Source organism: Anopheles stephensi, chromosome 2, assembly GCF_013141755.1.
Source record: "Anopheles stephensi strain Indian chromosome 2, UCI_ANSTEP_V1.0, whole genome shotgun sequence".
NCBI classification, from domain to species: Eukaryota; Metazoa; Arthropoda; class Insecta; order Diptera; family Culicidae; genus Anopheles; species Anopheles stephensi.
In genome coordinates this window covers 18,847,508-18,868,420 of record NC_050202.1, presented here as the reverse complement: position 1 = coordinate 18,868,420, position 20,913 = coordinate 18,847,508, and the positions used below count along the sequence as shown (strand labels likewise).

At 41.8% G+C, this 20,913-nt stretch overlaps 1 protein-coding gene across 6 annotated transcripts in view; it reads left to right on the top strand.

The window, feature by feature from the left end:
* The window catches only part of LOC118507277 (neuropeptide CCHamide-1 receptor-like), a 55,881-nt gene continuing 34,968 nt past the window's right edge, over positions 1–20,913 (top strand). For 3 of the 6 annotated variants that reach the window (XM_036045587.1, XM_036045586.1, XM_036045582.1), the window contains exons 1-2: positions 8–166; positions 824–1,174. The gene's annotated coding sequence lies outside the window, so the exon portion shown is untranslated. Of the gene's footprint in view, positions 167–823; positions 1,175–20,913 lie in introns of all 6 variants that reach the window. The other 3 variants (XM_036045585.1, XM_036045584.1, XM_036045583.1) reach the window with 3 other exon arrangements.

The window sequence follows — 20,913 nt, the reverse complement described above, 5'->3', positions numbered from 1 at the left end:
TTGTACCGGGTACGGTGTCGGATTGATCTGTTCAGTTCTCCGGGGGTTAGGAATAGCTACCGTTGACGATAGAGGTTGACGATCGTATTTTTTTAGGAAATCGTGAGGTTTTAATGTGATTTAAAAGTGTTTCGTGATGTTTAATATAAATAGTAAAATATTTTAGGTAATTTATAGTGAGGATAAAATTTAAAATTCTTAAATAGAATTAAAATGTTCTGTGTTAAAAGAATATCTTCGCTAGTGAGTGCGTAAATCCATCATCGATAGTCTGTAATGCGTTGGTTTTTGCCTGGTGTTAAAGATTCATCCTCCATCAACAACTTGTCTCTAAAAGAGCACTAACATGACGAGCTGTCCAGTGATCCAGTAACTCTAGTTCCAATCAGCTGTCATATCATTAATCTAATTTTTATAATATTCTGGTGAAAGGTTGTTTATTAAACAAAAAACGTAAAAAAATACTTATTTATCGTGCTAGTGGCTGGTGTAAAAGTCAATCTGTGCAAAGCCTCCGAAGAGATGATTTGATGATTTTAATTTCCTTCCGGAGGTGTTTACCTTTCTGAGTTTTACGAGTGATAGTGTTTGCTTCCTTTTGCCAATGCGTGCGTGTGTGTGTGTGAAGAAAAAGGGGGGAAAACGGAAGTTGTGGATGCGTATGTTGCGCAAACGATCGGTTTTCCGATAGAATAAACTGTTAGAAATAATAGACGGGCAGCATTGCTTGATTTTTTGTTGGCCATTTTTCCGATTGCCATCCATAGCTTGCTCGGTGATGTTTGGCATTCAATCTCATGGTGGTGTTTTTTTTTCTGCTTAGTGCTGGTGCCCATCCCGTTAACAGATCACTGGAGGCAGATTATTAATTCGTTAAAAATAGTACAAACCCTCCACGAAAGTGTAAGTGTTGTGCAAATATTGTTTTTATGGTGAGCAAACCCCCATACGAAGAAGAAGAAAAACAACAGCCGTTGCGGAGCAGAACCGTGGAATAAAAATTCGTGAAAAAGGCGAGCTGCTGTTTGAAAGTTGCGCTGAGTGCAGTTCGCTGATCCGTTTGAAGGAGTCCCGGTTGGGGGTTTTTTTTTGGTGGAGCAAAGCAGATCATATAGTGCGGTGCTGCTTCATTTTTCCAGTAGATCAGCACACCAACGTGGCCGCCCTGTATCAGGTGAGTTGAGGCACCTTTTGCAACCTAAGAGGGAAATAAACGGGGAAAAGTTCCGGTTCACTCACTTCTTTTCCACGTTCTCTCTAATTCACACCGCACATGTGGTGTGAAGGAAATTTCATTAAAAGTTTGATACTGTTTTCTGTTATCCTTTTTTTCCTGTGAGTGACTCGTGCTTGAGCGACTTATTTGCTACAGTTTTCCTCTTCAAGCTTAAGCCCCTTATACTAACATTCGTTAACCAAGATGCGTTAACAGCTGTTTAAGCATCTAATAAAACTTTGTTGTGGCAAAGCAGAGAGAACGAGCAGCAAAAAAAAAAAATGCCCACCGAACGAAAGTGTTAGGGTAAGCTTGTTGAAAATTTCCTTTGAAATAGATTCATCGCGATGGAATGTTTTGCTGGAAGAAAATTTGTGGCACAAAGCACTTTTCCGAGTGCTTCTTATTGTGTTTCCTTTTCCTTTCTTTCTTTTATTTCCTCGACGCACCCAAGCCAAGTTCATCGGCATTTGTGGTGAGTTAATTTGAAGTTTGTTGATTGTTTTACTTTATTCGGGCTAATTGTTTCGCCAATCTTTTTAGTGGGAGGCGTATTATGTAAATCTTTTTCTCCTTATTATCGACACAACCGTTGGTGGAATGTGGAATATTGATGAGCAAACCCCCTTGTTGTTCCGCTGCGCGAGCTTATCTTTGCAAGGGTGGAATTGTTGATGGATTCCATGGAAAAAGTTTGCGTTGTACCTCATTATTCTATGTTTGTTGAATTTTGATACCATTTGTTTTACAGTTTTTTAATCGCTCTATTTTCTTTAAAATCTTTATCACGCCTGAAGGTATGCAATCAGCTGTACGAAAAAGGTTCATTACCTAGAACAGTATTATTATTGGTGTTGCAGTGAACTAATGGTGCAGTAGTTGAATTAAATAATACATAATAACAAAATTTTAAAGCATTTTGTTAAGATTGGCAGCAATTTTAAAATATTTTTTTAATCGAATGGAAGGTCCATTTATCAATATCTGGTTCCTGCAAGCAGGATTGAATTTTGTATGTTAACGCCTAAAGGTATGCAATCTGACGTTCGAAAAATCTGGTTTTAATTGTAATTACATTAAAATGCGCTTTGCAATGAATTAATAGCGGGTAATTTTGATTAAATAATGTCAAAAAAGATTTTTGATATATCTATCGAAATTGTTTATATAGATTTCAAGCTCTTATTAACTTGCCGCTAACAGCCATTTATTATCTTTCTCCTTGGCACTACAACCTCGAGAGGTTTCGGCCTGCCATTTCTGGCTTTCTGTGACTTAATTTACCCCTTTTTTAACCTTAACTGTTTTATCTTAAATTCACTACTTTTTAAAGTAGTCAGCCCTACGTAAGGGGAGGCGGTCCAGAAGGGATTTTAACCCCTTTCCAGCCGTGTAAAGACCGGCGCCTTTGTCGCCTCGGCCACCGGTCCGCCCCACCATTTATTATATATTTTTTAAATCATATCTCTAGACCTCTTAATAAAGTTAATGCCTGCCGTTTCTATCTTACTAGACTTATTGATACCGCAGAGTTGGATAGTCAGTCCTCGCTACGAGGAAACGATCCGGATGGGATTTGAGCCCTGGTCCTGTCGTATGAAGACAGGGGCCGTTAAAATCGAATGAAATATTCATTTGCTCAATATATGTTATATGCACGCATTATTATATTATTAAGTTTTGCATATGAACGCCTAAAGGTATACAGTTTGCCGTTTCACAAATTAGTTTGAAACTTCAATTACACTATAATGCGTGTTGCTGTGCCGCTTTATTTAAAATTAAACAATATTCATAAGTTAGTTTATAAATATGCTATCTTTGACTACCAATGTATGTTCAATTTGTTATTTTATTGTTAAGGATATGTATAAGGTGATTGAAATCTGGCTCATGCATACTACATTACGGCATTTTGCATTTGGTAGCCTAAAGGTATGCAATCTGGATGCAGTTTTAAATTAAAATAAGAAAAAAATATATAAAAGTAGATTTTTTCAAACGAAATGTTTTATGTTTGCTTCTTAGAATCTTGAGCAGCTGCAGAAGCAACCACCAAACATAGGACTCTTCATTTGACAAACTCTACCATTCTAAACTCAAATAAATAACAAAAACCCTTCCCGAGACGTTTCCTTCGGGAACGTTTAATGGGTCGTTATCTGCACAAGATTACGATCTCTAATGTCCCTCCCCCCTCCCCCGAAAACCGAACGTGTAGGCCCGTGATTTGTGTTGGGTCTGTTGTAGTGGCGGAGGGTATTCCTTCTTGCGATACCACATCTTTCAAGCAAAATATTTCCATTCTGCTGTTTCCTCCCTCCCACACGTTGTGTGGTTTGCCACACCGTTTCGCTACGTTTACGAATAATTTGCCTTGCCTTAAAAAATGGCTTCGGTTGTCCCACTTGTCCACTACACTTAGATAGGCCCACCGTAGATAGGATGCTATTTATAACGATTCTTCCACGGAGGAACATTTTGGTGCAGTCAAAGAAAATACACCGCAATCCAACGAGCAATCCAGTGCCAGTCCTTCGTCGGGTGACATTGAAACCTACGGATTTGTTGTGTGGTTGCGCCGCGCACTCTGTATCTCTGTATCACACGAGAAGGTGTGCTGCATGATAAATGGGTCCTTCACCGTGAGGAGGTGGCGTAAATCAGCACACAAAACAAGAAAAGAAAAGCTGAACAATGATAATAATTTTCTATCTGCCATCTTCCCAAACCAGAAGAGAGAGAGAGAGAGGTCACGTTCGGGTCCGATGCCGTTCTCGAACGTTCAGACCTCTGAAATTACGCACTTCCAAAAAAAGAAAGGGCTACGCACTGCCAAGTGAATGTAAAGTGATCCTTTTTATCGAATGAACGCTGCGCTACGAACGAAATTTAATATGAAATTTGTGGTCAGCTGAAGGGTTTGTTTGCGTCACTTTCACCCCTCCATCTACCCAGCCGAGCCGAGTCGCTAGAGTCGCACAGTTTCATATAGCTTCCAGCTTATGAACATTTTTTTTTGCTCGAATGCACGAAAATCGACATTATACCCTTGTACCGACGCTTTTAATAATAAGTGTGAGCAGAAGTTGAGTTTAATATAGTGGCAGTTGAGTACACGGTGAAAATGTTCTCAAGGGGAAAATTTGAAACACATTAAACACCAATATTGCCCACGCGAATGCCATTCATAATACCGGCCCGTATTGCTCATGTGCGGCCCGTTTGATGTGAGTTTGCTCAAAGTGCTTTTCATGAGTTTGCAATAATAAGCGGATTGTAATTTTACTTACACGGGTTGTATCGTGTCGATCGAGTGCGCTTGTTTGTCGGCTAGGGCAGTTGAGCTTTTGTTCGCTGCTAATGATGATGATGGTGATGATGATGTACAGTGGTTCTCGTCTATGTTGGGACGCCTAAAAGTTTAGCCGACGCGAGGAGTTTTGATGCTTATGAACCGGTAGTAAGCAATATTCTGAGTGCTATACTGTTTGAAATAATTTATCGGATCAATAAAATCCGGCTTCTCACACGGCATAAAGCCTGTTTTCGTTAGTAAGAGAATTGTTCATGCTAATTTAGGATAAATTAATGATTAATTTATGAGTAGATTGTGCTGAGATTATATCCGTTTTTTTACTACCATAAAGGATTGAACCTTGCCCAACGAATAGATTTCTCATGTGTCCCATTTCATATGCTCTCAACTGTATCACTTTTATCGATGCGCTACTTAGAATTGGAAGCGCCCAAAAGTATGCAATCGATAGTTTTAGTACAAAGTAAATCTCATAAGAACCTCTAGCGCGAAACGATCGATATTAACATCTATATTCATAAAAGCAGTTTAAGTTAAAAATCACAACAATTCTCCTCTAGGAAAAAGTTTCCCATCGCTCGTTAAACTCTTCAATAATTTTCACTACACGCTCGTTTCGAAATATCGATGATCCACTTACCCGGCACGAAGCACACCCATCGATGCCATTCCTAGTGTTGCGAGTGAAGTTTAGTACAACCCTTGGCTGAAGGGTACTAATCATAATATGAATCCCTTTTTGTTTTCATGGGATATTATTCCGTACAATTTATCGACAATTGAGCCAGCATTATATGTGCAGGCCGTTGCTATGCTGACTTTCTCCTGTGACTTTACGACCACAAATCTCGGTCCGCCGGCACAAAGACGCCCGTTTGCAACAAGCGGCCGGTATCGGGCGCTAAACTAGCCCCCTCCCGGTTGGCGTCCTTTGCCGGCTGTCAAGCTTTTTATGGAATATCGGATCCATCGATATTGAAGGAGATTGATTGGAAGGGCTGATCCTTTGGGTGGCGGATCAGCGTGTTCACTTGCAGCGATTGAGTTGAACTGAGTGTTTCGTGATGATGCGTATTTTCATTCCCACTAAGCACCAAAGCTTTGTGCTTTACTTTATGTGAAGCATTTTTAGGGAGTGTTTTTTGATGCTGTAAAAAATTTCTCTTTTCTGGGCAGCAACCTGCCAGGAAGTCAGGTACGCAGAAGGGGGCGCCGCGATAAGAGCGATTGTGTGCATGCACTTTCTTTCATAAAATCGAGATTTGGTCGATTGATAGACGCGCGCGCTCAAGAGCTGTTCGGAAAAGCCCCGAGCTTGATGGAAAAATCCATAAAACGATTTTGATTGACACACCAGCCTCCCCTAACACCCCATGCGAACTGGGGATCATACTAAATTTGTTTGACGATGGCTAAAAGGCCTGCCAAACAAAAAAAAAGGCAGCAAAAGCTTGCGCTCAGAATGAGGCGATCGAAACGATCTAGAGTAATGCGGCTGCTGGAGTGACGCTATGTGGGGAAAAAGCTTTTATGGCGCTTCGCCATGGGAACGGATCACGACTGGCTTAGGCGGAGGAAAATATGTTATTTTCACACCCGAAAGTGTAGTAAGTTTTTTTATTCAATTCATTTTTTTTAGTACTTTTAGTACAACTGTATTTAACCAATAATTTGTGCAATTTTCATCACGAAAGCCACAGCACCATAAACCAACCAATAGCATTACGCAAATGGCACCCATAAAGCAGCAGCCACCACATTTGTCTAACAACGCGTTGTTTGTCAACATGGCCATCGAACATCAAAACTTTACGGTCAGGATGCAAATTTGGCCACGATGGGCCTGTTTTTTTTTTCTTCTTTTTCCAGCGATTTTATTGACCACGCTTATATTTAATCAAATGAAGTGGTGGCCACAATCTTATGGTACCGTCATGTTTGTTTCAAACCACTGTTTGGGCAAAATGTGTTCTTGGTAGTCCATTTTGTGTTGGGGGCTCTCTCCAAAGCAGGTCCTCCATAAGTCCTTCTCTGTATTTTGACACAGAGAGAGAGAGAAAAAAGGTTAGCAGCATGCATGGCATTGCATGGCATGTGTCCCCATGGGCCGCATGTTGTGCGTCATTCGATGACCGGTTTTAGACGTTCGCTTCCAAGAAGCTATTCTATCTATCGGGTCGGGTTTCGGGGTTGTCTCCTAGGAAAAAGGGCCATGTCAATCGGGCAGACAAATATCGATACAGTGTGCTAGGGTACGTTTCTTTGGTGCAATGAGGCTGTCGAGTGTCCTAATGCATAAATTCCCGTTCAGTACACCTTACTCTCTGTTTAAATTCATGCGCCTAAATGTATGCAGCACGCATGACATTGTTATCACGGTTTTTTTAGTAGCTTAAAGGGTTTTTTTGCGCTCTTTTCCAGTTCGATTGCCATTGATTTTAATTTCCTCACCTACTAAAGAATGGCACACGATCGTTGGGTGAGGAAATTACATCGAAAAAGGCTTAAAATGTGAAGATTAATTATTATCAACAAGCGACCCACGCTCAACTTTACACTCGAGTAGCCTAATTGAGTGGCATTAAGCTTTAATTAAAAATGGTCAATTATGCTCCCGACGGTGTGGGCGGGGAAAGAAAAACAGGTTTAAAAACATTGTGATTGAAATTTTATACCCAAAACTGTACGGACGTGGCACGGCGGAACATCGGCTCGGTTGTACACCCGTTGCCACGCTGTTGATGGTGGTGTTGACGAAACACCGAGTGGGAAAAAATTCCATTCGGCTGCGGATCTATGGGAAAACCTTTCTGCTCTGACCTTGAGATACGGGGAAAATGGGAAAAAAGGAACAATCTGTAAAATATCTGTTTCCTGTCGAGTCCCTATCTGAGAACGAATGCACCCTCATGAGCTGCCTTTTTTTTGCGTCGTGCTCCTTTTGTGATGCTCTCGTGCTGAGTTGGGTCGACTTGAGGTGTGTATTGTGTAGATGGGCAAGAGACCCGGTAAAGCGTAAAGCGTTGTTTGATTATGGTCCCAAATGATATTGAGTGCGTCCGTGTCTGCCAACCTCAAGGTTGTCGGGCAGCAGACGTAGAATAAGAGTGTTAAAAATAAGAGCTGATTACTTTCTAACGCGCGAGCTCTAACCTCAAGCAGTCGGTGTAACGAAACACCTTGCCGTCCGAAGAAAACACGCACTGCGGATGACCTGGCCTACCTGGGCCCCCCGGTTAATGTTGTCACTAAATTCAAAAGATTTCCCTTTCTCCAAAGCCAACCATCACAACCACTCCTTCGCCCCTTGAAACGAAAGAATGTCTTTGTTGTCAAGCGATTATACATTACAAAAAGCAAAAAGCATTCCGGCAAATTCTGAACCGGAGGTGAGCCCAGTGAAAACATTGTCCACTCTCCTCCTTCCCCGGTTTCCCAGTTTTAAATGGCCCATTTTTGAAGGTGGAAAGTTTTCTCGGCTAGGTATTTCAATTTTTCCACCTGAATGGTACAATCGGGAGCAATTAAAATGCCCACAAGAGGGCGGGGGGGGGGGAGGGGGTTTTCCAGCCGGCGCTTACGGTTACACATTCGGTTGGGGAAAATTGAAAATGAACCAACAAACAATTGACGGGGTTTTCATAATGGTGGAAGTGCTGCGGTTTTTGTTTTTTTCCGTAGCAATTGTTTTTGCTTTCCTTTTTTCCGGGCTTTTCTGAATGGTGCAAAATCAATGTGCAACGAGAAAAATATTTTAATTGATTTTCACCCACTGCCCATTGACTGCTTCCGAGAGGCTATTATTATGAATGTGTTTTGCTTGGGATCTGTTTTTATTGATGCAAGGACATCATCATTTTTATGCTCATCGTTGTAAATATGTAAAGGTTTATTTTTAAACATTGTTGTAACATGCTGCATGTGCCGATAAAGTGAAACAATGTGATAGCTTGAAGCGCTCGCAAAATACGCCTAAATGTAGGCAATCTGCATGACCCAGTTTTCGATTTTTCGATCGAGGTTTTAGCCTCAAATTGCTAGAAATCATGTAAAGTTATTTGGATTAAGGTTAAAACATTCCTTTAAAAAAACGTTTATTCTCTGCATAAAAGCGAGCTACAGAACTGTAACAACAAATTCACTCGCCCTATATTATCTTCCACCAATGGTGAACCCTTTTCACCTTAGCATTGCACCATCGAATGAATAACAAATGATGCACGATGGTACTCGGGCTTTAGGATCATCGTTTATCCCGTTCGGTTTTCCACCGGTTCGAGGAAATAATCATTTGGAGACAGGTTTATGGCATCATTAGATTAGGCTTTGTTCTAGCCTAGCGGCTGGAACAAGGTGCCGGCGGTTCACGCCTCGATAGGTCCCATTGTCTCTGGTAACTATCGTTCAATAGATGCGGCATTAGGTGTACGTGTGTCGGTAGAACAATCGAATGCGAAATAAATTCCCCATAATGGGAATGGTTTTTGTTTGTGCCTTTGCACGATGGATGAGAAGAAATTGCACAATGAAATGCATTCGGGTTTGTGTATAATAAAGAGGGAGCTAGCCAGGTGTTGTTGTTCTTTATTTTTACTATCAATAGAATGGGCGTCCGTCACGTTACGTTTCATGGGAATTAGGAGTTTTTTTTTCAGTCATGAAATTGATGATGCACTTCGCATGTAGAATTTTTCCAAAAAAATCAAGGCTAAGAACTTTAAGCTCAGAAACAGAAAGCGTTGATTTACACGGGTTACAGATTAATTTTTAAGCCGCTACATCAACACGTGTGTCAATGATTGAGATGCGTTTATGACAGCCGAAATACCTCTAGTGGCGTTTATCACAGTGGGTTCACTTCTTAGTGATTTTTATGAAGTTTTATCAACATCACATGACAGAAAGTGTTTGAATTCAGTGTGAGGAGGCAAAGCATGCTATGACTTTCTTTGTGGCTCCAAGCCCCTTAGAGATATTGTTCTTCTTTCAGTCCAAATATTAAGTAAGAAATTTAAGTGAATGCCTTACTATTCAATTTATAAAACGTTTTGAAGGTTATTGAATGGAGTTTTTCTGCAACCTTGTTACATCTTGATAACTTCCTGCTCTGCCAGTTACTAAGTCGACCCAAGCACATTAGTACACCAGCAACCATCGTATGTGCGGATAAAGTAACAGAATAATTAACCGTTTCGATAACGCATCTTCAGCAAAACCATTGACCTTTCCCATTTCCACTGGAGAAACTCGTTACCGGTTCGCGATACTCTTCCGGTAGCACTCCAAAAGCCTGCGCCGTGTATTAAAGGTTGCTGCAGTGCTGCAGTACGTACCAATGAGTGTATGTACACCACCCTCGGTCCCTGGTGTGCGTAACGCCAGATGGTACGAGTACCGGGTGGATTTAAGGTTATTATTTATGGAGCAAGGCTTTATGCTTTATAAAGGCCTATTAAGGTTTTGCAGCTTCAGCCCGTTTCGGTTACGGTCGGTCGGCGTTAGCGTGTGTCCTTGGTGGATTCCGTTAATAAAAAGAGGCCTCTTTTAAGCTTATATTGTGCCTTGTTTTGGATCTGTTAACGGTAGGGTCGTGTAATTTATTTTTCATTCGAAAATCGATTAACGGTCTTCACACGGTCAGCACAGTATTGTACCTCTGCTTAATGTATTTTTTGAATTTGGATAACTGAACGATCTTCAAAGTGTTATTCCGACCTCAATACCAATCCATATTAAAGAGATGCAATCAGGTCTAACACCTAGGCGCTTAAAAGAAGTAATAAAAATGCAGAAGGCATCTGCTTTCATGGAATTATATTTCCTTCCCCGCTTTCCGAACGATCAGATCGTTTATCTTAATATTCAGCAAAATCTATTCAAATTGCAGATAAACATCCTTTCCGCTTTTTTTTTTATTATTGCAATCTACATCGAAGATTTTCGGTACAGAAAAAAGCCTTCAGCCCTACTGCCAGGTAGGTGGACCAATTTTTCATTCGATTTTATTAACGATTCAATAGCACGGCATGAAAAAAAACAACAACGCATAAATCATAATCGGGCCAGCGGACGGGAATATAAATCCCAAACCCCGAGGCTAGGTTCGAACCTATCCATTTTTCGGTATGATAAATCGGCACCGATCATTTCACTGACAGATCACACTTGCGATGGTGCGGCGTTGTTTACACGGGCACGCTCGTTCACACTGACAGATTGATACCGGTGCAACGCTGCCGGAAGAGTATTTACATTTCGTACGTCGAATGTTTTGTTGGACTGTTTTCTGTTGCTGCTGCCAGTGGATTTTAGTATCGCGAACACAAAAACTCAACAAGTTTTGGCTGAGTGGGGCGTGTGTGCGGCTCTTTTTTCCCCACTATTTTCCTTCCCAAGTTTATTTTTGTACACACCAGACACTAAAGCATGTGCCGGTTGTAGGTACCACCTTTTCGATAGATTTTTTTTTCGGCATATTCTTGCACGAACGGCAATGTCAGTTGCTTCTCAAGTGCTAAATGCTCCACCGAGCAGCCGTACGATGTGCAAACGGAAAATTGGCATATTGGGACTCGGTTCCAGATCGGATTGAGCACGATTTCCCATTTCGGTGCACTAGGGAGAGATAGAGAGAGAGTGAGAGGACAGGAAAGTAAATCAGTCGGAAGGAAACGGATTTTCTGGTTCAGGCCTGATTGATTCGTATGATGGTCTTCGAAACTTCACCCGCCTTGACAAGGTGCGTTACGAGAGAGTTCAACTTTTGATTGGGGTGAACTTCACGAGAGGACACCGGCCCGAGATCTCTTGTGGCATGGGGGATTGTGGAAGAAAAGTGCTTACACGGCACATTTCGATCGGTATTTGCGTTATCGATGATTGAGTCGTGTTTGCCTGGCTCGAGGACACTTTATCACAGCCAGCTGGTGGATTTTGTGGCTATGGAAGCTTTCAGCTATATTGGCTTATTGAGCAACGAGAGCTTATTGCGGTAAACGAATTAAATTAGGGGGAAGAAAAGGTAGGTAATGCCGGTAAATATTGATATTATCTTTAAAGTTCATATTACTCCTAGTTCGGTTAGCAATCTTGAGATTTGGACAAACATTATAAACACGCCATCAACACCGATCCCAATACATTCTACCTACGTACCCATATTACTCCAGCTTTAATCTCCTCTTTCTCTCCAGAAAATGCTCCCCACGCCCGATTTTCGAAGACCATGTGCAATGTTTGCAATAAAAATGTTAATCCCTTTTCACGATTATCGGCGTTACACGGCACCCCACACCATCTGGTACGGCCGGATGGTAAACATTCGGGATTACATTCGTAGTTACACACACACACACACCTTGTAACTTGGCAAAGGCAAAGGTAAAGCAGTGATTTTTTTTTCTGTAAGGGGGTAGCTCGACAGGGACCAATCGAAACGTTATGAAACGTTGGGGCTAGCCAAAAGGTTAGTGTTTACAAGCATGTTTACCGCCCCACCGCTCACGTGAGCAGGTTAGGGGCGATAACGAAGGGTGGTTTGCCTTCATGATCGCTTTCATCGTAGAAACGACTCGTGTTTTTGTTGCATGAATGGCAAGGCATCACAAACCTTGTCCAAACTAGCAACGCGCTATTGGGGCAATGGGAGATTGTGGCAAAAAAAAACAACATCGTCATATGTCCACCTCCCATCGTAATGACATTTGACACCGGAAGTTCGGTTGTGAGTTGACCCAACGGGAGGAAACACTCCGACCATCGGGTTAGGGGTTGTGAAGGAGGAAGTTTTGTGCTTTGAACCCTGATCGGGAGTGATATGTTTGCTTAAATCGATAGCCAGTTTGTGTGTGAACGTGGGCAGCTTTCGAGCAGTGTGTTGGATGACGCTTCAAAGGATTTTGTGGTGCTGTAGCTAATGTTGAGCTTTTTCACCAATATTTTTTTGTGCTGGATTATTCAAATGTAGTGTTTATGACGTTTGCCTTCAGATGGCGTTGGTGCTAGAATGTGTCAAACGATCACTAGATTGCAGGATGAAGTGACGTATTGCGTACCCTGAAATCTGTATCTGGGGCTGTAGGTAAAACTCATTGAAAAGGTAGAACTCATTTTCAAAACGTTGTTGAATTAAAGAAAGTTAAATTGAAGTTAAAGTAGTCGTAGAACTCAAACTCAAAATCAACAACTCTTAGGCTCCGTAAGTAGTTTTAGAGGAGCTAAACATTTTTAGAAAGGACTTCGCCCAGGAGCATTATTATTCAAAATAGAAAACTAATAAGAAACTTTTCTTTGTCCTAAAAAAAGCATTGATTGGACCACACATTGCCTTCAAGTGTTATGATCAGGATAGTCAAGAAGATCGATGATGATGATTGCGAGAGAAGAGAAAAAAACCCATTTCAGACGAAGTTCTGTACGGATACTACCGACCGACTCTGTACGGATACTAGAAACTGTGCGATACTACTGCGATACTACTGATACTACTAGATACTAGTACTGAGCATTCAAGGACATTCAAGGACTATTAAACTAACAGGTCAGCTCTTGAGGAAGCTTGGAAATAAAATGCTCGTTGCTTTGTCTATCAGTGTGGACATTGACATAAGTGTGGACATTGAACGTTAATGAAGATAGCTCCGATATCGTGGACCTCCGTTACTCGATTCACATCTTGAACCGCAACCGAGTGTATTTGCAAGCTATCTGAGGTGATTGTTTGGCCTACGGCAGCTCAGTACACAACTTTTGTCAAGAGATTTTAAAGAGTCTCACACAGCACTGGCTGAAGTTGTCAGAGTATCTCTTATAGTTTTTTCCTCTAGCCTAAAAGTGAAAATCGTTCCCAAATCACTTTCAATTGCAGAGCCTTGCTCAATCCGTCCATGAAAACACTATCAACCTAATGACATTTAAACCAACTGGCAATACCTACTTCGATTTAAAATGTATTCATTTACCTGCGCGAATGACGGTTCGGAAGTCACAACAATTAGCACCTTCAAGCGTGCTGCACCTTTACCCTTCGATGTACCATTATTTAACCAAGTAATGTACTGCTTGTTCGATTCACACCGACCAGCACTAACAACTTACACGAGGCTTCAGAAAAAAAAACAATCTCGACACGTGCTATTGTGTTCATCGAATCAAATGAATCATCACTATCCGGGGGATGGGAAAGGTGCAGGCAAGCTGAGCGAGCAAACAAATATGTGCCAAACGTTTTAGCACCTATAACAGCGGCGATGAAGGAGCGCATCGTCTCCGCCGTGTATATTTAACCTTTCCATCACCGGTTCCACGCGCTGTCACAGGATGACACGATGGGCTAATGTAAACAAAGCACCTGCCTTGCTATTATTGCAGCAACATTTGTAGTGTTCTGTTCTGTTTGGTTTTTTGTTGGTGTGGTGTTGCGCTTCTGTCATGTCAAAATGACACACAGTCATACTGGGTAGGGTTTACTAATTTTTGGTTTAATGACAGGTAACGGCGTACGCTTTTCTAAAGACAATTTGGACTAAACGCGAACGTACGTATACGGTAACTGGCAGCATGTGTGTTTAAACGGCGTCTTGCGAAAGGTGTGCCCACATACCCACCGGAACGACACCGTCCCCGGGCTGATGGGTACACTGGGCTGTAACAATGGTAAATGATACATTACCGGTCGCTACCGACGGTTGGCGTTGTTTACCCCGGGCCCGGTTTGATTTTATTGTTGGAGCGTAAATTTTTCGAGTAAACAACCCGTGGCCACATTACCGACCGCCGATTATTCATCACCGTCTGGCTGCACAACACGGCGAAGGGACTTGAGAGAGCGTCTGGTGCTGGTTGGAAGTGGAAAGCGTCCTTCGTCTCGTTTTCGTACGATGAAATACAGCAGCAAAGGGGTTTCGGTTGTAGGTCGGAATGTTTTAGTGGAATAATTTAAATAATTGAATGTTTCCGCCTCGGGGATGCGGCCAACGATGCTGTATGATTAAATGATGTTTGGTGATGGTGTTAATGAGCTTTTGCGGGTGAAATTGTACGCAGAAATGCGGAACACAATGTTCTACCCCTTTTATGCACTAGAGCAATGCAACAGCGCCATCTAGCGGGTTTTTCATCAAGCGCACTCTTTAGTTTCGATTTTCCCGTGCTCCGTTTTCAATCCCGTAATCGGTCCGCATTTGTCATCCTATATACCTGCAACATATCAAAAAATGCAACATATCAATTTGTTCAAACGTGACATGTCTCTTATTTGAAAGCACGCGCAGAAAGGAAAACTCCACCCAGTGCAGTGGCAGAACCGAGAAGCGAAAGGAAGACGTAAATCTTATTGCAACATTACAATAACATCGGATGTCATTGCAGCGGGAAATCGTTAGTTGTCCGTGTTCGTGGAATGAAAGTTGCTCCCATGCTCTTTGCTTGCTGGTTTCGGTCTGTTGCTCCGGTGGCCCGGAGTCTTCTACTCCGTGACCCGGAATCTAATGTTAATAGACTTGCAGTGCAAACATATTTATCATCCTTCGAACATTGGCGGTGGAAATTGAAAGGATTCCGTGTGAAATAAGGCGTAAGGTAGCGCTAGCATCCGACGAATGCAATACACTTACCCCCCCGGGGCCGCGTTTTTTGGAAACGATGTGCGCGCACCTTCGCCGATCGCCATTGTAAGGTAACATCCAATTTACAATTTGTGTCAACTTCAATCGCATTGGCAATCGTTCGCCGGTGCTTTGATCGAGTCGTGCTCACACAAACGAGCTTATCGCTGGCGTCTTGCAGGTTAGCCGTACGAGTCTTCGATAAATCAGAGACCTCGGTGACTCGGCACATTTCGTTGGTGCAGGTTGCAGGTTTTATTATAGCGTTGCATGACGCCCTGCAGTGCACTAAGGCACTATAGTTTTATTGAATTATTGAAGCTAGATTGTGTTTGGGGGCACACCAATAAAGACTCGTAAAACCGACACCTGTAGCAGAGCTGTAAATTTTGCTTTATGACAGCCATTAAACGAGTGACTTTAAATTCAAGTCACCGTATTAATGAGAAAATAATGTGATTTCCTTGTAAAGAAAGTGATTCTTTAATTATAAGCATCCTTTAACGAGCAAAAGCTTAGCTTGCGCCTAAATGTAGGCACCATGATGCTACAAAGCGATTTTCGAAAACGATTGTTAAGAATCCGGAGTGCATACTTTCAGGGGTATTAAAACTAAGCCGATAGACATAATATTCTTAAATTTACTAAGCATTTTCCAAAACCCAGCCCAATGCATATTCAATTTAAATCTCCTGCAAGATAGGGGCAAATAACGAAAAAAGGTTTACCAATGCAAAACATTCTGTTTACACTTCTTCACATTTCACAGTCCAGTGCTCATGTCACGACGAAGCTTATGGAGATTACCAGAAAAGGCTTTGGGCTCACTGTTTTTTTTTTTGCGCGCTGCTATGTAGTCGGTTCGCCGGACGCTGCGTATGTTTGCCGCATGCCGGTTTCATTCGCATCAGCACAGTCACACCACCGTACAGAACACGCTCAGTCAGTCTAGTATGGCTGCCCCGGGGAAGATAGGAAAATAAAATATTGTACCCATCGTACGAACCTGATCAGTGGACTAATACGGCCAGTTTCCAGCGCCGTCGTCCTACCTCAACGTTATTGGAAGTGCTGGAAAGGGAGAAAGAGAGAGAAAAATAGCCCCAGCCCGTCCAGATAAGTGGACGTGGATAAATAAGTAGGAAAAGGATCACATCCCGAGCAAACTTATCATCGGCTGCTGCTGCCACCATCATGCCGGTTGTCATAAAACGAAGGAGTAGAAAATCACACCACACACACCCACAAAATCGTGGCTCCGCCGTAGAGTCAATACCACTATACGATCCCGTTTCGTCGTTTTCCTATTCTACGCTGTTCCCCTTTAGGCTGATCTCGGGTATCGCTCGACTGAAGGAACGCGTGTAAAATAAAGGCAAGAGCCTTGGCGTCGCAAAAAGGGCGTCAGTCTCTTGGTGTTGTCTCTGGGATTGGAAATAGATCATATTCCGTGTGCGAAGTGGCCTATCTGAAGAGTATCGTAAAGAGGGCAGCCGTTTCGCAGCGAATAAACCGAAACCTGAAGGCCATCACTCACGAGCCGGCCCTTTGACCGCTCGCGGGCCGACAAACTTTGAGTAGGAAGGAGAGGAAGCAAAACTGGGAAAAAGGAAAAAAAAAACAGCTGTAGCGAGACAATGGTGACAAAAGGAGAGCGAACGTATAATCATAATAAATATAAAATTTGATTTAACATCCTTCGAACCGTTGAAATCGGAGCCTGAGAAGAGGCTCCATCCACTCAAAACTGGACCTCTCTTCGGTGTGATGGCTTCTTGATGGGTCTTCCCGACTTGGTGGACTGTTACCGGCCGTTTTTTTGTGTGTTATTGTTTTTCTTTTTTGCTATCGTAAAAGAAAAACCGGCCGGCCGACGCGTGTGGCCCGGCAAAAAAATCACTTCGAATGAATGTATGTACAAACAATCGGTTTATGGCCACCTTTTTTATGCTGATAAGGTGTTCGAGTACACTTTTATGGTTGAACTTAAGCTATTTTCGGTGTTTTGAAGGTTATTAAAATCATATTTTAAGAGGTTTTTGTTCTCTACCGTTTCCTCTGTGACCGTTTCCCACCTCGTTTCGGGGCTCAAGTTGAATTAAATAAAAGCTGTTTTATATTTATATCAATTTTTTCCGGTCACACGACGACATTTAAATCAATTTATTGTATCAAAAATCATACGCCACTTATGAATCCCGCACGTTATAAATACTAACATATTTCCGGAAATTAAGGTCAGCTCCCTGCCGAGCATGTGAACGTCAGCAGATTATTTTTAGTCACTAAAACCGTAGCAAACTTGTTTAATGCTTCTTTCGCTACCACCATTATCGAGATGCGAGCTATCGCGCACCGTAAAGCCGATTTTATTTTAATGCTTACTGATGTGCTTTCCAAACTATATGAGTGTGTGTGTGTTTGCGTGTTTTTTCATGTTTCTAATCCGCTGCCTTTTACCATTAGCGTTCGGTTTTGGGGCTAAACGCTGACATTAATCTGACCACCGTGAGGCAATTATCATAAATTCACGTTATCTCCATCGCTGAAAAGCCCCTTTGCCGGAAGTTTCTAATGGATAAAGCTGACGTCCGCGGAGTCCAAAGGATAGATGGATGGACAAATGGGATGACAAATTATATTAGTTTCATGGCGAATCTGATAGTCGTATTAAAGTATATTGCTTGTGGGTTGGATTTCTTATTTCTTGGACAGTGAAAACCATATTGTGGAGACTACGCGCTTCAATGGTGGTGTAGTAAAATATTTATACCATCAGCAGTAGCAAGTGCTCGAGACGTTGTTTAACTCTGCAGCGCAGAAGATCTATATCAGTGTAAAGCTTTATTGATACCACTTGCGGTAGATTCATCCGGCTGATAGTGCAAACGAACTGATTTATTCTCCCAGGCAATGCGTACACAATCAACGGTTGTCTTCGGCAGACGTTGCTCCGTTCGATCTGGAGAGTGATATTTAAATTTATCTTCGTACAACACGTTCCGTTCGGTCGTGTTGAGCAAACCACTGAAAAACCATCGAAAGCCAACCGTGGGCGGAGTGATAGAAGCTACACGTTCCTGTGGTAAATAGAAACCAGAAACCACATACACATGAGATTATAAATCAATTTCCCCGTCCAGGCGTACATACATGGCTTGGTGCAGGATGTATGTATTTTACACCATCGGTCTTAAAGCAACCACATCTTTCGCATTTTTTTGTTTGCGAAACTGCACGAACACCAAAGGAATTTCTCATCATAGGAATAGGTGAAACTACGTTGCTATGGGCAACTATTAATCACGTCTGCGAATCAGTCATGTTAAACAGCTTTCATTGCGTTAGATTGAAACCGTTTACTGAAGTGACAAATTTGACCACGTCCCGTTATCGAGAAGGCAGGATCAATTTCCGGCGTGTTTGATGTACAAGCAACGAGGAAATGTTGTGGAAAAAGATGCTTTTCAATTTAAAAATGCGTTTTCGTTTTGATTCAGGCTGGTTTAATTATGAAATAAGGCGTCGCTATGGTGCATATTATACATTCAAAAGATACAGCTTACAATAATGCAAAGCAATGAACTGCGTGGTTGCCTATTCATTTATTATTCATTTACTGATTTTATTTTATTTTTGAATTTGCATGAAGTACCAGGCGCCTCCATCAAAGCGCAACCAAGAGCTATTGATATTACGCTGAAATTAATCGAATAATGAAATAATGAAAAGCAACTGCAAGGATTATTCATATTTGTATGCTTGGCAATGTTCACAAGAATTCGTAGTAATTTGATTGAATGAAACATTAAAATGCTTCTCGAACAGAAGCACTGTTTACCGTGAAGCACCAGGCGCCTCCATCGTTGCTTGAGCATTTACTTTCTGTGTACTTTCTTTCGGTTTTCTCAAATTTTTACCAACACAGGTAAAAAGTTTCACTTCAAAATCAAACTTTATAGCTGAACAAATAAAGACAAAATTAATGCCGCTGCCGTCGCGCTGCTCTAGGGAAAGCAAGCAAGCACGCTTTTAAGGCAGATCATTTTTATCATCCTTCACTCTCGCACGAGAAACACCCACCTCAACGAATCGTCTTTTGCCCCTCTTTCCATCATCATTCATCAAACGAGGCGGCCATTGATAAAACCAACATATCGCTTACACGTCTGAACTGTCGGCAAGCGATAAGAGATGAACGGGTTTTAATCATTCAGTTTGCTGTTTGCTTTCGTTTAATGGAAGAGTGATCCAGCTGCAGAAGCAACATAAGAAGAAAATGATGATGGTACGAGACGCAACATGAATCTTGCCATATTCATTCATTTGCGCTAGCCGCGCGCTAGGCGAACGGTGTGGAAGAATTTTTCGTTGTGTCCGTCGTGTTTCATCCTGTTTCTGTGATCGTTTTAAGCGGGAAAGCAATTACTTTAATGTACAACGACGTTGCCGGTGTCTGTAGATACTATTGACATTTTCTGGGATGGAGCGTTCGTGTTTTTGGGTTTAGAATACTCGCTTTGCGCGGGGATTTATTCTTCGAAGTGGAGATTCATGTTTTTAGGTGGTAAACATGGGTTAGGATAATTAAAAAATATTGTAAAGTGCACATCTATCAAACAATTGAATAAATGAAATAAGCAAATGCTGAAGGTTGATTTTTCGAAAGAATAACATACTGGTTTACGATTCTTTTCATTTTCAAATTGCTCCATGGACAAAGGAGGATAAATATTATGACTTTTTATTTATACAAAAACTTAACCGATTAAGTAACTCTTTAGACATTTGTCTATGATTTTCAACATGTTTCATGATTAATAAACATTTCCTAGTTGTTTAATTAGTTTGTTCCTAAGGATTTATTGCCTTGATTACTATTATCAAATCATCGCCCGGGGCAAACATTTATCAGCACACCAATAATAATGATTTGCCACAAATATCTTCACAACCATTTTGCAGGGCACCAAGCCCTAGCCAACCTAATGTTTCGTACGTGTATGCCCTAAAGGCACTTTCACCAACCGTGGCTCACAATCGAAATCGCCAGGCAATAAAAGTATTCACTTCGTTATGGCCATAAAACAACCCGCCACCACGTGTCCGGTCGTGACTGACGAGCGGGCGACGGGTGAGGTCGCGGTGCAGGAAATGCGATGATTTATGATGCGTACCGTCATTAACATGATGCGCTTTTTCGCCTCCCCGCCAGCAACTTAATTGCGCTGATTTTCGTTTTTATTGCCATTTGTGTGCGCGCAACTCTCCGCCAGCGAATCTGGTCCGAAATTAGCTGTTGATTAGAAAATTGCGGCCCAATTGGATGGGAAAGTGTGACGAATGATGGGTGTGCTTTTATATCGATGGGCGTTTAATACTTCATGCCTTTCATGGCGCTTGAAGATTACACCATCGTACGATGCTCTTGTCAAAAATATGAAACTACTTTTATCGCCACTGTAACAATTTGTATGCGGCACAATGACCTGGACTGTCGATGGAAAATCAAACATATACACAGAGGTGTAGGTGTACTGGACAGCAACCTTATCGAGGCCGATCTATGAATATTGATGTGACGAGGGCAAATTTTCCCATCGCTTTCGCTATTTGTGCTTTCAACCACATTTGATGGAATAAATTTCAAAACATTATCTGCAATGATCTTTCCCAAAACCAGCGAGGCAAAGCACAAATATGATAATTAACAACTTTTAATGTGAAAACGTACAAACGCGTATACGCATGTGTGCCAACAAAAAAGGGAGACG